The following is a 20431-nucleotide window of genomic DNA, read 5'->3' as shown; positions in this document are numbered from 1 at the left end:
CTGTTTCTTCATGCACAAATTGAGGAAATAAAATTAGATGATCTCCAAGGTCACTTCTGGTTTTCTCCACGCCATTATCTGTATATCATATCATTTGGAAAATCAATTGTGTAGCGTTACTGCCCCCAATTTACGTCACTATAAAATGGCCACAACAGTGAAATTGATCTCTTGTTGGTTTGTCTTAATATTTTCAATTTAGGAAAAGTCTGTGTGCATGTGTATGTCTGCATCTGTCTGGGGTATGTGTTTGTGTTGGGTGTTACATGCAGATTTGAAGTCCTGGAAGTAACCAAGTAAACCCATTGCATTTAGGAGACCAAGAACCAGAGGGTCAGCCATAGTGAAACATAGTACTTTTCTCTCTCCTTTAAAAAAATGCTTAATTTTTTTACTTTCTTCAAATGACTCTTCACCTTTTCTTGTTTCTCTTTTAGAATCTGAGCAGGACTCCTGCAGACCAGGACACTGCTGCATGAGAGGCCTCTAGCAAGTTCCATCACTGCTTATCAGGATTGCTTTCATCCTCTCAGGGAGGGCGACAGATAGTTAAAGAAGAACCAGGAAAGGTACCAGGCTGGGGATGAGGCTTACAGGGACCAGGGGCAGCTAATGATGACATCAAAATCGGGAGGGAGCCGTTTTTATATTCTCAGGCCAGTGGACCTTTTAGAGATTCAGAAGTACCCTAAGCAGGATTCTTTCATGCCTTTCTTGGTCTTGGGTTGGAAGTATATTGATTGGTGTTGTCTGGCTAAAGGGCATAAAGCAAAATCAGTTGTTCTCTGAACTTGTGCTTTTGCCAAGCTGAGTCATCTTCAACCTGGATATTTGGACTGGTGCTGTAAATTCCTCTGCATGTTTCAAATGACAGACATTATTCTCCTTTATTCTTACTTTTATAAAAACATAGACAAGAGTGGCACCTGGGTGGCACAGTGGGTTCAGCCTCTGACTCTTGGTTTAGGCTCTGGGCTCAGGTCAGGAGGTCAAGCCCCATATCAGGCTTCCTGCTCAGTGGGGAGTCTGCTGAAGACACTCTCTTCCTCTTCTTCTGCCCCTCCCCCCTCCCCCATCCCTCCCAAATAAATCAATACATCTTAAAAAAAGATAAACAATTTCAAAATAGAAATTAAAAAAATATTCCATGGCATAGATTCAACCTAATGCTCCAAATTATTATGACTGGACTAAGATCATCAGTCTATTGAACTTTACCTGGTTTTTATGTGTGAGTCCAGCACTGTGCTGTTGAAGATGATAAAGCAGATTCCAGCTTGTTGCTCAGCTAGTGCCAGTGCTGGAAATGAGAGCTGGCTGGTGAGCTGGTAGGGGCCTCATTAGGAGTCTACTTTCTTGAGGTACTGAGGATTCCTAGAAGGAAACCAGCCTTGGGAAAAAGGCAACTGGATCCAGCTTAACCCAGTAATAAAGCCTTATTACGGGTTGGATGAGAGGATTCTGAATATTTCCCTCTGCTTTTTTCCTGGCAGCTTTCCAGTACATTTGTGTGTCAGGGAAAATGTTTCCCCCTAAATAAGGACTGTTTTCCTAAAAATTCTCATAAGATGCTGGGGGCACAAGGAACAGGACCCAAGAGCCCCAGCATAATGAGTTGATGATCAATGGACATGACAACCTTCTAGGGGCAGCAGATGTGCTGAGCAGCCATGAAGTGGATGACGGTGCAGACAGCAGGAATGCTTCACGTAGGGAGCATGGACAACATGGACAAGGCTGTCTTGGACAAGTATTACTGTACTCAACAAAGGCTGAATACCACAAAAGGGAAATACTAATGATTCATGTTAACACATTCCCTGCATTCAGTGTCCACAGAAATACTTGGGGCAGGGGACACCGAATGCAGGGATGACTAATAAGCAGCAAAATATTAGTGACAGAGGGAAAAATTTCAGTTTTCCCTCCTGGAACTTATGATCTAGTGCAGAAGACAAGAGCATCACTCCTGGAAAACCAGGAAATGATAAAAATAGGAAGTGATCAAGTGCTATTGCATTTTGAGATTATATTAGGCCTAATCACAGTGGCCTTTGTGAAGGAGGTGGAATCTGACATGGCCTTAAAGACAGAGTTGGAACTGAGTAGACAAAGAGTCTTCTAGAAGTGGTGACAGCTGTAGTCCAGAAACAAAGCCTTCTTATAAGTGCTTTGTGCTGTTGCCACATACCATGGAACACATCAGGAATTTTACGCAATGTGAAGCTAACCCTCATAAAAACTTGTAAGGAAGATTTTATTTTCATAAATAAAAGCTCAGATAGATTAAGTGACCATCCTAAATGTGCAACTGCAAGGGGAGAACTGAGTCAAGAGGAGATCACAGATCCACCTGTTGTTCCCTGAGAACAGTGAGAACAGGAATGTGGCACAACAGGTGGGAAACCTTGAGAGACAAGCCAAGCCAAGCCGAGGTTTGTGTGCTGTTCTGTAAGGAAAGGGGAGGTCACTGGTAATTTGGGGTGGGGGTGGGGGACAGAGAAGACTATAATAATATTCATCTTGGTTGGGCTAATTAGGAATTGAGATAGGAAGAGCCTGCATCTATAAATAAAGGTGCATTTAGTAACCTAGACCTTATGGAATTCAGAGGAATGGTGAATTGAACAACATTTGAAAGAAAAAAGCTACAGGCCTTGGTGACTTGTTCTTAATAATAATAATAATGCCTAAAGAGATTTGGAAAACTCGCAGCAAAAGCTGTCTTCTATTTGGAGGCAAAGCTGAGCCAAACCATAAATCCAGGCCCAAAGCAGAGGCCAGGGATCCTCACGCTCACGAAACAGGAGTTGAAATTCAAGCTCAGGAATTGGTTGTAAGAATGGGCCTAGAACTGGGCAGGTTCAGAAAGGCCAGTGATAAGGACCTCTCTGGAGTCCCAGAGTTCTTATCAGGTCCAATCAAGGGTGGTAAAACAAGAGATTTCTATAGACTGAAGCCAGGGCCCCACAGAGTAGAAGAAACACAGAACTGAGATGAAATCAAGAATTTCATTGGTCTTTGGTCCCAATAAGGAGACCAAGGAAAGCAATCAACAACCAGCCTCTTAGAATTATAGTTTTTTTAAAAAGATTTTATTTATTTATTCATGAGAGACACACACACACACACAGAGAGAGAGAGGGGTAGAGATACAGGCAGAGGGAGAAGTAGGCTCCATGCAAGGAGCCCGACATGGGACTCGATCCTGGGTCTCCAGGACCACACCCTGGGCTGAAGGCGGTGCTAAACCATTGAGCCACCGGGCTGCCCAAGAATTATAGCTTTAACTGAACTGTATCTTAGTGTAGTCTCCATCTTTGAAAGAGGTTAGGTTCTACTTTACATACAGGTTATTCCTCAGCTGAAATAGTTAATAAATTATAGCGCCCTAATTCTCATTCTGGATTGCGTGTGTGTGTGTGTGTGTGTGTGTGTGTGTAAAATTGTCCAATGTGAAAATGTATCATTAATTTATTTTCTAATGGCTAGGTTAAAATATAACTATGTGATATATATCAAATGAATTTCATAGCTGCAGTCCAAATGTAGCAAATGAATCATTTAAAACTATCCACATATTGGTGATGCCAAAATTTTCATTTTCTTTCATTTTATAAATGCATCATATCTCAGCTCAAAATCAATCTATTAACCTTGAAAACGTTTTGAGCTGGAATGAAGGTTAGCAGTGAACTTTGTGACCTTCCACATGATATTAGTCATATTTACCAATTATTACTGGCTTTGAGTAATGAGGAGCCAGTTGAGACAGGAGCAGTAACATGGTGGTTACCAATAAACTAGACTTCAGAGACCACAGGGAAAATGAAGAGCATGCAAAATCAGGCTTTTTAAACCTCAAGCTTGTCTGCCCTAAAGCTCCTGCCTTAGGAAAAAAAAGTGAACATCTTGGCAGGTATTCTGATAAATTACACATAAAATACTCTAGTAAAATCTTTGTTATGAGATAAGAAATTCTGTTCAATGAATTTGAAAGGCAACTGAATACTAAAAAAAAATGATGTGTCTGCCTTCTAAACCTCCAGTGGCATGAGTCTGATGGATTTCCCAGGTGCTAGGACTGTTGACAGCCATGAGCCTGGAGGAACATTACAGGTAGAAGCTGAGCAGCATTACTTTAAAAATTAAAAGTCCAAAAAAAAAAAAAAAAAAAAATTAAAAGTCCAAGTAAAAGCCTCAACTAAAAATGCCTTAGGAATACATAAATATATTATCCTCTGGATGAATTTTATATTACATTATATTGATTTTAACTCAATATGAAATATAATATGGATACTTTTGGATTCATAACATGAAAGAACAGTTAATGATTTGCCCATATGGGACACATGAAAATACCTCTCTTAAATTCTTTTGCCATGTTTTACAGATATTCTATTTTCATACTACTAACAGTTTGGAAATTTGTTACTATAAATGGAATATTTTTCATCTTTATTACTTGGTAGACATCAAATGAAATAGTGTCATCTTTACTGTAAAAATGCCCAACTTCATGGAATTTGAAAGTATTCTAGTTGTGTTATATTCTTAATTTAAAAATATTTTACATATAAACAATTTCAGTTAATCTGTAGTCTTTTATATAATATATAATTTAAATATATTACATATAATATATATAATTTTATAATATTACTCATAGAAAAAAAGAAATACTAGATTTACCTCTAATGTCAAATATCAAGTATCTTCTACTTCCAAATTGAATTGAGTTTTTAAAAAAGTGGTTGGGGTGACTGGGTGATGGGCACTGAGGGAGGCACTTGATGGGATGAGCACTGGGTGTTATGCTATATGTTGGCAAATTGAACTCCAATAAAAAGAAAATTAAAAAAAAGTTTTAAAAAAAGTTAGACTCCTAGAATCTTTGCTTATGTTAACATAAAGGAGAACAGCATTAAATTACATTAATTATTATTAATTATTTCCTTCTCTTGTCTTTTGATTTTGCTCACTGTTGCATTGTATTAGCTGAAAATGTTCTGAGCAGCCTTAGCAAAATGAATGGGTGGGCCCACCTGATATACTTTCAGTGTATCCACAGAGCATTTACTACATCCTAGTGGTTCATTGTCACTGCTCAATTGCTTTTGCATTAAAAATCTCAAGTGCAGTGGAACTCCTCAGAAGATGGAAGGAGCCTCCACTTCCAGAAAAGATCCAGATAAAGATCTTTGGGGGCAATTACAGGAATGAGCAATGGATTCAACCTACTGAAGCCCCAAAATACTTGGTTCCTATGAAAAGGATCCAGAGGCCAGGGTAACTGAAATAATTTGCAATTAGCTTTGAGTCTTATTGTACAAGACAATCAATTAATCCTGGGGTACACTAGTAGGAGACTGGGGCTGATATGGGTTTTATCTCCACAATTCTCAGACAATAGCAGAGGATTAAATCATAAACTTGTCTTGAGGTTAGTATTTTACCAGGAACATGTTTAGAAAGAAACATTAGAATCTACTTTTAGTCTTCCTTTGTGGCAAGTAACAATGTACATGTTTTGTTTAACCTCTTCAGATGTTTTGAAATGTTTTGGTTTAACTAGCATGTACTTTATTAATGGCAGTTCATCTCATAGATCTTTTAATGACTTGGCATAAGAACAAAATTAAACTTCCTGAATTTGATTTCTTTAAAACATATCCACCAAATGCAATTGCCCTTTCTGTCAAATAAGCCCTTACTGGTTTGTAAGTCTGAAGTGATTTTTTTTTCTTCTCTCATTATGGCTGTTCCAAGACTCTTGACATTCTCTAAATCATCTTTCGCTGAGTACAAGAGGTCCATGAGGAAGTCAAGATCGATGATAGACTTCATCTCTCTTGAATTTTAATGCAAATGTCTGCTCCCCTAATCAAACAAAGGTTAAAAAAGGAAATCAAATTAGCTTATTACAAAAGCCAGGAACTGACAAGAAAAATGCTTTCTGTATGAAAAGCCTTTAATCAATATCTTAAATAAGAATGTCACTGGAAAAAAGGGTTCATATGTGGTCAGTTATAATCTGCAAATCAATATGCTCTTTTTAATAAATATTTGACCACAGTAGCTCAATAGGCTTTGCCCATAAGAATGTCTTTCTTTAAACAAAAATGGAATAAAATTACAGCATAAATGTGGTGTTCAGGGTATAACTGAAACTGTGAGGGAATTCAAGGTTAAGGCTATTTCACCTTTTAATCATTGGGTATTAAATACTGGAGAGATTTTCGTTAGTACCATGTCTCATACACCAGTCCCCTATGCAATCTATCTGTTCAAAAGTAAAATGATGTCAGAAAAGAGATTACTCATTAAAGATAGATCTAGGTACATTTTTTTTTTCTATTCTAAGTTTAGTTTGACTATCTGGAACTATTTGATCAAATATTCTATATGCAATAAAAATCTTAATTTTGGTAGGTTTTTAACTCAAGCCTATAAAAATGCAGCCATGTGGTGTGTGGCTTTTTCTAAATAAGTATACTTCCATTGTATTCCATCAAAATCATGACCAATTAATATCTGATAAGCACTTTCTGCATGCATAGTAACATGTCGACAACTTGTTTGCCTTGTTACCAACATGACTTGGAATCTTCCACTTATTGAATGTGTGATCTTAGGCATATCACATAATTTTCCATACTAGGAAGTATGTTAACACAGTGTCTGGTTCATTATAAATGATAAATTACAACTCTTACTGTGAATTATTATTACTTGAACTGTGATTGTGGATATATAACGAAACACAATTTAACACATAGTTCTGATTTGAACAGTTCAATAACATCCAGTAGAATTAAATGAATATAACTTGTAACAACCCATCAGAGCATTGGAGATATTTAACCATAGTCTATAATTTTATCTTATGTCTTTGATTTGCTTTCTTTCTCTTTTGATATCAAATGAGAGAGTGGAAACTATGTTTTGGGTTTTTTTTTTTTTTTTATTCTCCTTATCAAAAAGTGATTTAGAAAGAACTCATAGTGGCTTATTAAAGAAGTCCAGGGATCCCCGGGTGGCTCAGCGGTTTAGCGCCTGCCTTTCGGCCCAGGGTGTGATCCTGGAGTCCTGAGATCGAGTCTCACATCAGGCTCCCTGCATGGAGCCTGCTTCTTCTGCCTGTGTCTCTGCCTCTCTTTTCTCTCTCTGTCTGTCTCTCATGAATGAATAAATAAAATCTTTTTTAAAAAATAAAGAAGTCCAAATTATCAAAATATTCAAAGGAAAGAGAACTGTTCCTAAGTTTCTGCATATAAAGTTTCTAGACACTGAATACATTGTTTTTGTTCTTTTATTTCCCTTCTTTGAGATATAATTTTTTTATTCTTTCATAGAAATTTCTTTCATAAGTAAGTTTTACAAAGCAGATTCCCTAAAAATCCTTGGATTACCTAGCCTTGCTATGCATGGTCCATGAAGATACAAGAGTTTCTCCTCCTCTTGAAAAAAATATATATTGGGGATCCCTGGGTGGCGCAGCGGTTTAGCGCCTGCCTTTGGCCCAGGGTGCGATCCTGGAGACCCGGGATGGAATCCCACATCGGGCTCCCGGTGCATGGAGCCTGCTTCTCCCTCTGCCTGTGTCTCTGCCTCTCTCTCTCTCTCTGTGACTATCATACATAAATAAATAAATAAAAAAAATTAAAAAAGAAAAAAGAAAAAAATATATACCATTCTCACCTTTCTGAGCTAATTTTGAAGTGGTTACTGCGTAAAGTAAGAGATCTTTCTCTAAGTATCAATGAGCCTGACAGAAAAGCCTAGAGTAAATTTACACATCAAAAGCCTGCTACTTGGCAACTTTAGGAGGCCTTTTGCTGCCCCTGTGACTGCTCATTCATTTAATTATTCTTAGGTGACCATGTCAAGATTTCTAGACAATATCCTTGGGAGCTAAGTGCTTTGAATGTTTGAACTATATTAGTAAATGGAAAACCAGTGTCCTTGAGTATTAAAAACAGTGCTCTGATGAATTATAAAGTGTGTTAATTAAAATGAATGTTTTTAATGGGACTCTTTCCTGATCTATTAGGATACTTAATTTAGGGTCTTGCATACATTGACATTATGACTTTTTAAATGAAGAAAGGTGATGATGGTAACCAACATATGGACAATAATTTCTAGTTTACAAAGTGCTCTGTTTAATCATTTCCACATCTGTTATTTATGTCTCCCAGCTATCCTGTGAGATAGGCATTATTATTCACATTTAACAGAAGGGAAAATAGATCTTTCTGAGTTCAAGTATATATCCCAAGTTATAGAGATAGAAAATCATCAGAACAAGATTTTAATCTAGGCCCCTTAGCTCCAAATGTTTCCTTCTTTCCATTACATAACATTGATGAACATTTCCCAACACTTCTTCCTTTGCATTTGAGAAGGCTGAACATTAACAGAGTCCAGGTTAGAAATGATTAATGCAATTGTGTGTTTATGATTTTTCAAGTAATGCTATTTTAAACTCTCACATATACAGTCTTGCAGTCGAATCCGTGGTTCAAAGTATTGGCGCTTAAGGCCCATAAAGTTGCAGACGTTCTATTTAGACTTTGAAACTGCAGAGATCAGGAAATCCTAAATAGAAACCCCAAATAGAAAAGTTCAAGTTGCTCAGGAGTAAACTTCTTATAATAAAGTATTTTATGAGTAATCATGATGTTTAGGACTTCAGCATTTCAAATTGTCTTGTAAATTTAAGATGCTCCCAAGTAATGAAGGGTAACATCTTGAAGCTGGCAGATTAGATATCAAGTAATTAGATTTGTTCCAGAGCTTATCTACTACTGAGCAAAAATTGCAAGCTTAGTCTCATCTGAGATGAGTCCTGTTTACTTCCTGTCTGCGAATTTGGATAAGACAAGGTCATTTCACTCAGTCTACCTTCTTTAAAACACATCTACCTTCTAGAAGGGCACTGATTTCTTTAGCATAGGGCACAGCAAATGAGAACTATTTGGGGTTCTCATTATGAGATGCCAAAGGAGAAAGCGTTACTTATTCATAGATATGGATAGAAATGAAGCTGTGTTGATGTCAAGGATAGAAGTATATAGTGCTTCAAGTATCTTGGTGAGAGAACAAAGAGAAAACAAATGATCTGGCCGCTATCTGGCCTAGGGACTTCCAAATTATGTGACTTGTGGAATGTGTGGAAGGCCTCTATCAATCAATAAATGTTAAATAACTGCTGATTCCCTTGTATGTGCATAATATCATGTTCAAGATTAGGGGAGATGTACATGATAAGATGTAAACTCCTACTTTCCAAAAATGCGTTATCTAATTGAAGAGATTTCAAAATATTAGAGAGCAGTCAGTCAATGATATGTCCCAAATTAATGGTGTTTGAATCCTTCTTTAGGAGCTCAAGGGTCAGAAAGAGCAGCCCCACTGGGGGAGACTCAGGCATCCAAAATGGAAGGAAAATTATATGAGTTTGTTTTGGGGGACTGGAGAAATAAAAATCTGGGATATTAGGAAGAGATCCACTGGTGGAGGGCCTGAAATGATAACCCCCCAAATCTGTTTATGACATATGCAAAAAAAATGCAATTTTTAAGAGGCAGCCATTTTTGAGGGGTAGATGCCCAGCTAGAGGTGACGTATCAGAAGGGCTAAGTTGGTGGTATCTAGCATGAAAAGGTGTGTGAGGGAAGCTAGTGACTGGAGGCAAGGAAACCTTCCAGAAGGTGTGACAACTGTTCAAGACCATCTTTGCATCGTTCACCTTAATGAAGCTAGGGTTTCATTAGCTAAATTTATGCTATTGGCAAGTGACCAAACCATACTGTAAAACATCAGACATTGTTAAGGAATTATAAACAGCATGTGAATCAGTCTGTGGCATTGTCTTATGCCGGCTCTTGAAATCTCAATAATGATTTAATACGTAAACATGCTCAGTGCACCTGCCTCAGTGAAATGCAGTGATTTCCCCTGCTGAGTGGTGTGTGACTCCTTTCCTCTGTTCCAACTGGGCTGTGCTTTCTTCCTTTTTTTCTGTCCTTATTTCTGATCTCACACATCTTTCCAGTAGCATATGTTTATCTTGTGCATTAGATATGCCTCCAAGTGATTTTCTCTTTTGCTTTATTTTGCTGGCATGGTGTCTGCAAATGTGATTAGGCAAAGGATGAACAGCCTCACAGAAATGTCCTTCTTTCCAACTGAGCTAGGGTAGGGGGATCTCACGGGCTTCCTTTACGAATAAAACACAGGGCCAGTTTTGCTACTAAAGCATAATTCAGGACTGAATTTATAATGGAGAAATAATTTGTATCTGGTGAATAAAAATCGTGACTGGACTGGACTGCACATATTTTTTTCTCCTTTCTCATTCTTTGTGTCAAAAGGCAGATTGCAGGAGGAAAAAATCTTTTAAGAGCAAACACAAAAACTCCAGGTTTGCTCACTGGGTGGGCTGACATGGGATGCCAGGTTTGGGTAACTAGTACAGAAGGTTTCCATTTTATTCGGGTTCTGCTCTTTAGAATTGGTTTGGAAACTATTTTAACCAAGTCAATAGAGATGAGCATGGTTAGGAAAGTGATTCATGAGTAAACAAAAATATCCAAGCCTCAGCAGTCTATGAATATATGATGTGGTGAGATTTCCTTTATTACTGAAGAGAAGTTGACTGAGCCTCCACTTCTGCATGAAGAACTTTCAGTTCTCCCAATACCACGACCATCATCACCTCGTGCTGTCTGGCATGTGCTTTCAAATAAATCCTCTTGTACTCGGGCAGTACCTTCTCTCAGAGCCACTGTACCACCGCCTGGGTTGTTCCTGGCTGTTGCTCTGGGCACAGTGTGATTCATTAAAACGTGCACCTGTGCTAGCTCTGCCACAGCTCCAGAAGAGATCTTCTCCTATGCATTACTGGTAGGACAGTTGAAGCCAGGCTGTTATGAGGCACGGAGAGAGAAGAAACATTTTGCCAGTGTCTCAGTCTAAGTACCGAGTCCTTGATTTATGTCCCAGAATTCACTTCTTTTCCCTTCAGTAATTAACAAAAGAAATATCCACTTTCCTCAGAGGTCCCACTCCTATGCACAGGACATAAAGGTTTGATATGAGTATATTTTGGGTTATTTATTCATTAATAATATCATTTATGAGAGTTGATATTCGGGTCCAAGTTGGACTGTGTCAAACCTCAGGCTGGTACTTTCCATGGATTCTGTTCTGATAAGAAAAATGTTTTGTTGGGAAGCACAGTTCCTTTCTATCTTCTGCTAGTTCTCCAATCTAGATTTTTCACAATCTCCAGAGTACAAGCAGCAATGTGCACAATGCCCTGTGAAGTTACACAAAGCTAAGAAACATTCCCAGTACCTTTCCCACAAACTCCTCAAAAAAGCAAGAAATTCTTTAATGGATGACTACCTATGATTTAATACTTCAAACAAGTCGTCTCTCAATGTTGAACACCGCATTCAGGTCAATGGTCATCGCAGTACCAGGAACAGTAATGTACCAGGAACCTTCCTTCAGATCCACACAGTTAAAGGGCCACTTAAAGGTTTTCCCAAAACAAAGACCAATCTTTAAAAAGGTGAATAGGGGGCAGCCCGGGTGGCTCAGCAGTTTAGCACCTGCCTTCAGCCCAGGGCTTGATCCTGGAGACCCGGAATCGAGTCCCACGTTGGGCTCCCTGCATGGAGCCTGCTTCTCCCTCTGCCTGTGTCTCTGCCTCTCTCTCTCTCTCTCTCTCTCTCTGTGTGTCTCTCATGAATAAATAAAATCTTTAAAACAAAACAAAACAAAAAGGTGAATAGGGCATCTGGGTGACTTGGTGGGTTAAGTGTCAGTCTCTTGATTTTAGCTCAGGTCGTGATTTCAGGGTCATGAGATCAAGCCCTGTGTCAGTCTCTGAACTCAGCGGGAAGTCTGCTTACGGTTTTCTTTCTCTCTCTCTCTCTCTCTCCCCTCTTCCTCTCCCCTGATAAATAAATAAATAAATCTTTAAAATCTTAAAAAAAAAAAAAAAAAAGGTGAACGCACATCTCCAAACTCTTCAGTATGAGTAGAAACTCTGTGTATCTTAGAATGGTTCCTTCTAGATTCTGACCGTCAAGTTCCCAAACCAAATAATGCAAACTTTAATTGGCAAATCACTATGCAATGAAATTAATAGGAGAAAAAGAAATCCCATGCATATTGTTAAACTTTTTTTCTGCTTGGTTTACTTGAGGAGTCAGAATTAAAATGAAAGTCAAGTGGTTAGTATATAGAGATGATTGAGAGGAAAACCTAAACATGTACTGAGCATCTACTATGTTCAATGCTAAGTAATTTACATATGATGTTTTATTATGCTCCTCAAACATTACGTGATTTAGCCATTATTATAGCCAATTCCTGGGTGAGAATAAAATACAGAGTCAGGGAAATTAAATATATTGTGCAAGGTCTCATAGTTGGCTTGTAAATACGGTGTTAGATTCAGCCAGGTTTGGAAGATTCTACTGTCCTTTTTTTTTTCATGACTGCTATAAGCTTAGTTGGTGTGTTCATTAAGCTGTGGAAACCCAGTGGGATGCGTTCTCCATCCTGGTCCTTTTCATACACGTTGTTGAACAAAACAAGTGTGACCCTATCCCTTGGCCAGTTAAGACTGAAGTAATTCATTCCTTTGAGTCCTTACTATGTACCAGACCCTTGGGGGAATTGCAGGCACAGAAGACAATGCTGATGGGGAAGTCTTTGCACATTTCCAACTCTCCTCAAATCACACTTCATCTCTGCTGCCCATTGCCTCTCCTCCCCAACTGCCCCAAGGAAAGACATGGGGTCACAGCCTTGGGTCATTTGGGGCATTAAGGGAACTTGAAGAATTGGAGGAGTCCCTCCCATGATTCTTTGCTGTTTCCCACATTCTTGTCATTTTTCTCTAACCCTGTGTAATTGACTGTGGGATTTTTAATTGTTAGGAGGGTGAATTTTTCATCAGGAGAAAATAGTCTTGGATAAAAGTAGGTGAAGGAAGAGATTTATGAGGCTTTCAGGAAACTTACAGGAAAACCCCCTAAAAAGTCATCGTTTGTTATTCTTAGTATTGACTTGTTAAAAGTGAATCTCATTACCTTTGTTTTATCTGGCATATTTATGGAATATGATTATTTATTAATGAATTTTTCGAAAGCAAATGTAACAGACACATCAAGGCATTCTCATGATCACTTCACTCTCTGGCTGTGTATATTTAATATGAGTCTCTGGAGACTGTTCAGAAATGGAGAGTTCCGGGAAAACAACAAAAAGCCTTCAATTCCTTAAAATGCACGCATTCTATGAATCATTTATTTAAAGAATTAAGGAGCAAATGTATTTCTGAGTGTGTCTGTGATCACAAATAATCCCCCTCAGCACCCTTCCCAGAATTGTTCAGAACAATTTTCTTTTCCTTCAGGGAGACAGCCATGGCCCTGGGGCCCTGGTACACACAGGTGCGCTGGCCTGACAGGGCTTTGCTACAGAAACTGCTCTCCAGAAGCCTATTCTGGTTAAGTGAGGATGTGGAGGAGCTGATGCTATTGTCTCCTCCCTTGGACCTTTGTACTCACTCTCCATTGCTTCCATTCTTGCAGGTGTTGGTGGGCATCACAGAAGTCCATTAGTGACACCTGAAGTGTTGGGGGCCATCCTCAGTGAGGCAGTCATATAACCAGAGACCATCACATCAGGAAGGGCTCTGCGAGCCATGTCATAACCAGCTTCCTTATTCGACGCATGGGAGACTGAGGCCAAGGAAGGGTCACTGGCTTGTCCATGGTCACCCGGTAGTTACCAGAAGAGTTGAGGCTCCAACCTGGGGCCTTCCCCCCGCTGAGGTGTGAGATTTCATCCAATCTAAATTTCCATCCCATTATGTCTACCCCTAACAGCAGCAACCACGTCCCAGGACTGAAAATCTGAGAGTGCGCCAGACACCAAGAGAGGTGGGTCAGAAACACTGTTATCAGAGCTCCCAGGAAGTGAAGAGCACATGTTTGAATAAAATGCAGCCCTACGTTAAATAAAAATTCAAAAAGGCTGGTCACGCATGGGACCCAAAGTCCTCATGGCAGGATTGTCAGGGTCTGTGCCTTGCTGACGAGCCACACATCCTCTTACTGAGCCTCCGGCACTGCAGGCATCTGGGTTAAAGAGGAAATCATTAAAGCCTCTAAATCGCATCTCCACCAGAATTCATTTACTCTTTTATTCACCTACTCACCAATGTTTGCAGAACCCTGACTCTATGCTAGAGTCTATTCTAGTTTTAGGGATAGTAGAGTGAATTATAGACAAGGTTCCTGCACTGGCATTTACAATCTAGGAGAGGAAAACATTGAATAGTAACACATAGGGGAAACCTGGGACAGGGACCTGTGCTACGCAGAGAATTAGGGCAGGGGGATCTGACCATGGATTCAGGTGGGAAACCCTAGAAGGCTCCTCTGAGGGTTGGGGTGTAAGCTGAGGTCGGAATGCAGAAGAAGGGTTAAGCATGCAGTCGTCAGGGAGAGGAGAGGTCCAGGCTGAAGACAGAACTGGAGTGTCAGCTCTAAGGCTTGTTCAGAAATCTGAAAGAAGGCCCATGGAGCTGAAGAGGGGGAACATGCCAGGTGCCACGTGGTGCTTTGCAGCCCAGTGAGGAGATCAGATTTTATTGTAAGATGGATGCAAACCACTGGAGGATTCTATACAGGGGAGTAATGTTATCTGCTTCAAATAACGACTACTGAATGTGTAAGTTTCCATTTCAAAACAGGGAAATTAAATCCTAGAGGCCTAGAAGAGGCAAGCACTTCTCAAGATGCTTCACTTTTGCTGAAGGAATGACTTTACTCAGTGTAAAAATATATTAGTGTCCTGGGGCTGCTATAACGAATTACCACAGTTTGGTGGTTATCAACAACAGAAAAGTATTCTCTCACAGTTCTGGAGCCTAGAAGCTCAACATCTGCTTCACAAAGCTTAAATCAAGGTGGCAGCATGGCTGGGTTCTCTCCAGAGGCTCAAGGGAAGCCTTGCCTCTCCCAGTTTGTGTGGGTGTAAGTATGCCTTGCTCTGTGGCCTCAGAAGCATATCCTGAGATGAAGGTTTGATGTGGATTCAATGTGGGTAGTTTTACGTGGGAGGTGATTCCAGAAAGCACTGTAGGGGAATGGGGAAGTGAGACAGGGAATGGAATGAAGCCAACAAACATGTATTTTGAGCAGATTACCATGATGGGCAACCAAAGCTCCACTCTACTGTGGAGTGCTGATGACTATGTAGAATGGATCTTGGGGTTATCTCATCCAAGATGGGAGGGGTTTCGGTATTTATTCTAATTCCCATCAGCCATTGCTGAGGGATGCTCTGGGAAGCATTAACTCCCTGGCATGTCTGCGCTGCCTGCAAGCTGGTGGCCAGAGAAAGGCTTTAGCAAATAGTGAAAGGAGGTTGCATTTAGGGGCTGTCAGGTTAGCATGTGCAGGGGTGGACTTAGGTCAATGGATAACCACTATTTTATTTTTCTCCAAAAGTACTGACATCTGCTGTGGTAGATGGTGTTTTTACTATTTCTTGAGTATGTTTCCTCTTATACTGAAAACCAGTTGGGTGTAGTGCTAAAAAGATTTCCTAAAGAGACCAGGATGAGAAAGTTCATAAATATACTACTAAATAGAGGATTTACTTCAAATTTGCATTTATCTGTGAAAACAGAGCATTAGATTTAAGATTTCTTAGTAATTTGACTAGTAAGTACATGTAACCATGCATCTCGTTGGTTCTTACCTGGTAGTTGCATCTAAGCATGCACCTGTTAAGTGTTGTGAGCCCCTAAAAGAGAAAGGAGGCCCCCTTGCCCAAGGAGTTTATAATCTAGCTGACAAGACAGAGATGTGTAAATGATTTTCAAAATAGCCTTCATAGTACTGGTTTGTGAAACAATGCTCATTCTTTCATTCATGAAATATTCATCATGTTAGATAATTTCAGGTACTATTTCAGGTACCAACGATTCAGGCGGAAGCAGAGCTCTCCGTGCCTCTGCTTCCATGGAACTCATATTTTTAACTATGATTCCTCGGCATGTTATTTCAGGTTCACTCACGCTGTCTCTCCTTCTTCATTTTCTGCCACTCCCTTTGAGCCTCTGATGCTGAAGTGATATGGACAATTCATGAACTGTTTGGTCCAAGCTTACAGAGCTCAGACCAGCAGAGCCGGGTCAGATGGAGCTTGCAAGATCCTTGTGCTCATGCTCTATGTTCTCAAGGCCACACTCACCAAAGGTGACAAGATTAGGTCAATGGCCAGAAATATTTTCTGTGAAAATGAAATATTTTCAGCGGCTTGTTTGCAACCTTACCCTTTTTTGACAGCATAGTCGGCTGCATACCACCTCCCGCCCAGATGTCTATCACCAAATCCCTGAGACCTGGGAATATGTTAACTTATTCAGCAAAAGGCATTTTGCAGGTGTGACTAAGTTAAGAGATGGAGAGATGATCTTGGATGATCCATCTGGGTCCCATATCATCACAAGTGTCTTTCCAAGAGCAAGGCAGGAAGGTCATGGGGAGAGAAGCTGCTATGCTATTGGCTTTAGTGATGAAGGAGGCAGACAAGAGCCAAAGGATGTGGGCAACCTTTGGAAGCTGGGAAGGGAAAGGAAAGGAATTTTCCCCTGGAACTTCCAGAAGGAACCCTGCACTGCACACCTATTGTTGACTTCTGACCTCCAGACCTGTAAGATAATAAGACTGTGTTGTTTTTAAGTCACTAACTTTGTGGTCATGTGTTAACAGCGGCAAGAGGAAGTGCACGCAGATGGTAGAGCAGAAAGCCTTCTTCATCTGCAAAATCAGAGTTTTGGACCTGGCTCTTTCTGGTCTGTGGTCTAAGCCTGCCAGATTTGGATCTTCAGCAGGTGACAGACAGGGTCACTCCCGGCCCACAGTACTGCCCAGGCATATTTGGGCTTGAGCACTTAGTCCTACTAGGAACACAGGAGTTAATCTAAGGCACCAATGCTCACGATCAGCCTAAAATGCAAGTGGTATTTTACTGGCAGCCTCTTAAAAGCACATGACTCATTCAGAAATACAACATTTAGTCGATGACTGTGTCAGACTTTCAGGTAAATTTAATCAATGGATAACCACTATTTTATTTTTCTCCAAAACAGAATTTCATATTGCATTTCATTCCATTAGCCTTGATATAAAGCGGCAGTTGATAGCAAGCCATATTGACAGGCCCTCCTGGGCATAATCTAGTAGTCACCTTAAATCTCGTATTCACTGCATGATTCATGACATGCAGAGGAGCAGGCAGTCATTGAACATTCGAACATTTCAATAGAAAGCTAAAATAACCGAATACTCAGATCTTCTATTTGGATTATTTAATCCACTTAATTAATTGGGAGGAATTTGCCTCCCAGCTTCTCAGTCCTAACACATGCCATGATAAAGGGCAGCAGGCAGGTGATTCTTGGGGGGGTGGAGGTGGATGGGGTGACAGTGCCTGACTTTCAAAGTTGCTCTCCCCAGGAGCTAGCCCCTGCAGTGGGCTCCCGCTGGGGACAGCTGTCTTTCTTTGATGCGACGGATGATGAATATCATTCTAGATCACAAACGTTTCTTGATCACCTAGTAAGTGTCAGGCTAGTCACTAGGGGTTTAAAGATTAATAAGGGTCAGATCCTACCCTGGAGGGTCCTCAGTCTCAGAGGAAGAGCAGAAGTCCTAACTCGGGGAGTTTCTCTGAAGTTTATGAATTATTTCTCACTGATGAGTTATTTTGGGTTAGCAGTACTGGTGATGGGAAAGCTAATAGTGACTTCAGAAGCTAGCTTCTAGTAGTTCTTTATTTACAGAAGGCTAACAAAACAGGTTTGGAGGTTGGAGAAGGAAGAAGACCCAGAGGTCTTTCCCGGTCACTGGAGAGCACTGGAGTGAGATGGTTCGTATCAGTGACATAACTGTCACCCGAGAATAGGTGATGTCACTAGGAGAAGAGTTCTGGGTGGCCTTGGCGCAGTATTAGATTGCTATTGGACGCCATTTAGCTCATGACATCGTGTAGTTTGAGAATCTGAGAGGTAATTAAATCAGACCAACAGAAAATCCAGCTATGAACAAAAAATTATTTTTAAAAAAGATTTTATTTATTTATTCATGAGAAAGAGAGAGAGAGAGGCAGAGACATAGACAGAGGGAGAAGCAGGCTTCCTGCAGGGAGCCCCATGTGAGACTCAATCTCTGACCCTGGGATCACGCCAAAGGCAGCTCAACCGCTGAGGCACCCAGGCGTCCCTGAACAAAAAATTCTATATTGGGCACACATTGGAAATGGAATGTGAACCAGTCACAAAGGATAACAATCAGACTGCTGCCAGCAACAGAACGAAGAGGGTGGTTGAATCACCCCCACTGGGGTTTTGCTTTAAAGACACATGTGATGCTACAAACAATTCAGCCCAATCTGATTCTTATAGTATGTGAACTCTCTGGGTTGTCCCATGAGCATTCTGCCCACGAGGTAGATATCTAGTAGTATCGAGAACACAGAGATGTGAAAAGATTAAGGGCTCCTCCCACTTCAATCGCGTCTCTTCTCCTGCCAGGGCTTGTCAGAACCACAGAACCATGGCCCGTCCACCAGCCTGCAACAGGCGAGCAGCACTCACTGGGGCAGGGCTCTGTGTGTGAGCGCTAGACCTCGGTACTGAGGGGCTGAAAGGTATAAAGGCAGGCTCTGCCATAGAAGAGCATATGAGTCTCCTCTCAGGGAGACTGGCCACCTCAATGCAAAGATAACCATACAAGAGTTTCAAAGTGAAACATCCACCAAAGGTTGCAGTTTGTCCTGCAAGAAATTGAGGGCAAAAGTAGGCCTTGGGTTGGATTTTGAAAGGACAAACCAGAAGGCCTTGGGCTGATAACCAAGAAAATCCCTTGCACGTCTTTTTTGCATGTGATTTGTGCACTAGCTGCTCACTGGTGAGGTAGGATGTGTCACAGGAAGAGTTCCGAGTTTGGCAATGAGATAGACCTGAATCTAAATCACCACTCCCAGCTCTGTCCTTTCCTACCTCAGTGGGTGAGGCACTATAATCGTCTCTGAGCCTCAGTGTTGCTATTTAGAAAACAGAATAAGACTTATCTCAACATGTTTTTAACAGGATTCCATTAAAAAAAAAAAATGCCTTGAATTCAGTCTGAGTACTATAGTCTGTTAGGGTAATGGTTAAGTAAGACGTCCAAAGCTACAAATGCTGGAATAGAGACGTTCACGTCTTTCTCATGTTAACCTGTCCCTAGTGTAGTCTGAGTTGGTGGGATACCTCACTCCACGAAGTCTACTGGGGACCCATATACTTTTGATCTCATTCTCTGTCATCTCCTTGGGCAGGGATCTGCAAATTATGGCCTTATAAGTAGGTTTCTTTGGAACACATCATGTCCATTTGTTATCATACTGTCTACAGATGCTCTCATCGGGAGAGTTCAATAGTTGCAATAAAGACTAAATGGGCCATTGGAGATCAAAACATTTACTACTCGAACCTTTAAGAAAAACATTTTGCTGACCTCTGCTGTAGGTCATCTTACCTTCTCAGGTATGGCCATGTCCGTGTTCCAGCTCTCTAAACAAGGAAAAAAAAGTAATCTGAAGGAACAATTTCCTCTTAGGATGGATTTTGTGTATGTCACTTCAGCTGACGTGGCAGTGGTGGGAACTTGGTCACTTCTAACTGCAAGGTGAGCAGTATTTAGTTGGGCAACTGTATTCTAGGCTTTACCTACATTACTTTGGAATAAAGGATGAATGAATTTTGGAGGAAAACCAACAATACCTGTCACACTATAAATTCTGTTTTTTTTCCCCTGGGAGTCAATCTACCCAAAGAATCCCCAGTTCTCGTTCCTCCGCTACCATGTCTTCTAGCCTCTGCTTCTTGCTTTCCAGAGCTGCTCAATTGTTATTATTTTTTTTTTATCATTAATGTCACCTAGTTCTCATATAATCTTAGAATATCTGGTTGATCCTTTTTGAACCTATCCTATTCTTTACTGCAAGTTTCTCAACCTTGGCACTTAACATTTGGAGATGCATAGTTCCTTATGTGTGGCAGGGGGGTGGGGGGGGATGGCTGTCCTGGGTACGACATAAGCATCATCTCTGTCTTCTATCCTGTAGTACACCCTGTTGTGACAACCCAAAATGTCTCCAGACATTGTCAAATGTCTCCTTGGCTACATGCCAAGTCATGTAGCCCCAAACCAGGGCTTCTATACTTTACCTTTTGCATGTTTAATGTTTACCAACCTTTTGTATTTCTCTGGTTGAGATCATTGAAGATACGGACTTTTTTGGTTTTATAAAGCAGTATTCTTCGACCAAATTTAACCCC

The 20431-nt window shown here is 40.5% G+C and overlaps 1 long non-coding RNA gene across 2 annotated transcripts in view; it reads left to right on the top strand.

The window, feature by feature from the left end:
• The window catches only part of LOC119876044, a 134939-nt gene that overhangs the window by 30991 nt on the left and 83517 nt on the right, over nt 1–20431 (top strand). For both annotated transcript variants that reach the window (XR_005355158.1, XR_005355159.1), the window contains exon 3: nt 438–569. This is a non-coding gene — a long non-coding RNA (uncharacterized LOC119876044). The remainder of the gene's footprint in view (nt 1–437; nt 570–20431) is intronic.

The sequence above is a fragment of the Canis lupus genome, chromosome 2 (assembly GCF_011100685.1).
Source record: "Canis lupus familiaris isolate Mischka breed German Shepherd chromosome 2, alternate assembly UU_Cfam_GSD_1.0, whole genome shotgun sequence".
NCBI lineage: Eukaryota > Metazoa > Chordata > Mammalia > Carnivora > Canidae > Canis > Canis lupus.
Note: the sequence above shows the minus strand (reverse complement) of the source record. Positions and strands in the feature narration are given on the sequence as shown.